Source organism: Ovis aries, chromosome 3 (assembly GCF_016772045.2).
Source record: "Ovis aries strain OAR_USU_Benz2616 breed Rambouillet chromosome 3, ARS-UI_Ramb_v3.0, whole genome shotgun sequence".
Taxonomy (NCBI): Eukaryota; Metazoa; Chordata; class Mammalia; order Artiodactyla; family Bovidae; genus Ovis; species Ovis aries.
In genome coordinates this window covers 26,251,082-26,253,589 of record NC_056056.1, presented here as the reverse complement: position 1 = coordinate 26,253,589, position 2,508 = coordinate 26,251,082, and positions in this window count along the sequence as shown.

The following is a 2,508-nucleotide window of genomic DNA, read 5'->3' as shown; positions in this document are numbered from 1 at the left end:
AAAGCCTATATTGAGTGTCAGTACAATAGGGACTCACTCTGGCCGAGTGCTAAGCTCCCATGCATATTGTTACTTCTTTCCCTTTGGGGTTAGGGTGACTTAACTACACAAGTTTTTTGATACTCTCTCCTCTTGTATATCTTCATATGTTTTACATGTTTTGAAATTTGTAAGGTGAAAATAAAGTAAAACTTAGTTTGAATAGTTCATAAGGATTTTTGAAAGTGAGAGTAAAGTAAAACAACCCTCTTATGGTTTCCTCCATTTGCTAAAACTCAAAGGAAAAATTTAGATCAGTTATCAGTGTGGGAGGCAGAAGGGAAACTGAGAAAGACATTGGAGCCCTAGCTCACCACCTACAAAGAAACCAACGTTGAATTGTAATAGCTGAAACTCAGAAATAAGAAAAAGAACAAAAGAAGAAAAACAGCCACTCAAGGTTGATATTTGGGGCAAAAAAAGAAAACAAAGATGACTTTTTTTGAGGCAAAATTGGGATGTAAGATCAAATTCTTCCTCCAACTATTGATGGGCTGATAAATTGTGGGAAAACTCGTCGATCTCTGAATCTCCTTCTCCCCTTCTGTAACCGGAGGCTGGTCATATTTATCATGGATGATTCTAAGAGTGAAAAGAAATCAGAGAAATAGGTCTCCATTAATGATGTATGTTTAATTTTGAGGGGAAACTTTGGGTAATGGAGAGAAGAGAATGAACAGCACCACAGACTAAGTTGAAATTCAACTCCCTGAAGGACAACCAGCAGTAAAACTATTACCGAAAGTCACAGAAGTCTAAAGACACTGGGTTCAAGAGAGAGCACAGAGCATGCTATTCCTCCTAGGGCTACTCTAACAGGATGTAAAACAGCAAGAACGCATGACTCGGCACCACGACTGAAAGAATGGAGGGAACGTTGACAAAGGAGATATTTTAGCACATTTCTAGAACACAGAAGACATCGTAAGCACACCTGCTGACAAAATGGAGCCACACAAGCCATTGCCTGGAGACTTGCAGAGACTGTCAGCAAAGACCGAGTGTCCTGCAGAGAGAGCACTGGACGTGGAAACAGAGAGCAGGGAAGTCAAAGGGGCTGAGAAAAGTGGTGAACTGAAGTTCTCAGGAGTTGATGACTCCTTTCCAAACACCTTAAGCAGAGAATAAAAAAGTCAGATGTTTAATTCAAAGCAAAAAAAAAAAAAATTTAATGGCTTTTTTTTTTTTTTTTGGTCAAAATAAAGAATAAAACCATCTAGGGAGAAGTATGGTATGCTCTAGATAGTGCTCTAGATTTTAAATAAACCACATGAATATACATACATACCCACAGACATACACATGAATAATAGATAAATAACTCTGAGGGAATCAGAATTCAGAAAACAAAATAATTTTTTTCAATTATTTTATTTTACCTTTTCCTTCCACTACATGCATGTAGGATCCTAGTTTTCTGACCAGGAATTGAACCCATACCCCCTGCACTGACGGTGAGGAGTCCCAACCACTGGACCACCAGGGAAGTTCGAGAATTTAAATAAAAAAAAACAACTTCAAATTAGTATCCTCACATAATGTCTTATGCCTAGCTCCATGAGAAACAGGCTCTGAGAGAGAGAGAGATTTGTCGTGCTCCCAAATGAAGGGAATAAGGGAGGGTGGAAGACAGGATTGGGCAGAAGAACTTGACCTGTGATTCAGCTGTAAGAGACACCTTAGGTAATCCCAGGGGGTGCTTAAGCATTTAAGATCCTTCAGATATTTACAGAATTTAAACAAGAGGCCAGATCTTTATACACCAAACTCTACCCTATCTCCACTCCCATTCAACAACAACACTTTGAGTGTAGAAAGTAGGGGAATGAACAAGTGCTTCCAGATTGGAAAGGGATCTGGGTTTCACAGTAGAGCATCATTGCACATGAATTTCATAAGCCACCGTATCTATAAAATAAGAAAGTAATGACAAATTGCTGTAATAAAAAAATCAATGAAAGAAAAATAACATTTTTTAATTTAAAAAATACAATCTTTAGCAAGCAAAAAATATTCCACAGAATCATGTATATATAAAGCCAAAAAATCTCAAATGAAGAACAAAGGGACCAACTTATTAGGGAAAAATAAAAGTCAAAGACAACAAAGTTTGAATTAAGAGCACATATATTCAAGAAATAAAGAACAGAGAAAATGGATGAGAGGAAATTTATAAATATTAGTAGACTAGAATTTGCAGAAATGAAGGAAACAAATTAAAAAGGTCCATCAAGTACTCAGCAAAATTTTAAAGACAAAATTCACACTCAGATATGACTGTAGAATTTCATAACATTAAGAACAAAGAGAAGATTCTGAAACTTTGTGTGTGCTATGCTCAGTGTGGAACAGGGTACACAGAAAGAAAGCAAATAGCTTGTATGAGAAAAAGAATTATCATGTTGGCTCTAATTTATCTCCAGCAACAAGACATTTCATCTTAAGGACATTTTGTTCATGTCCTTAAAG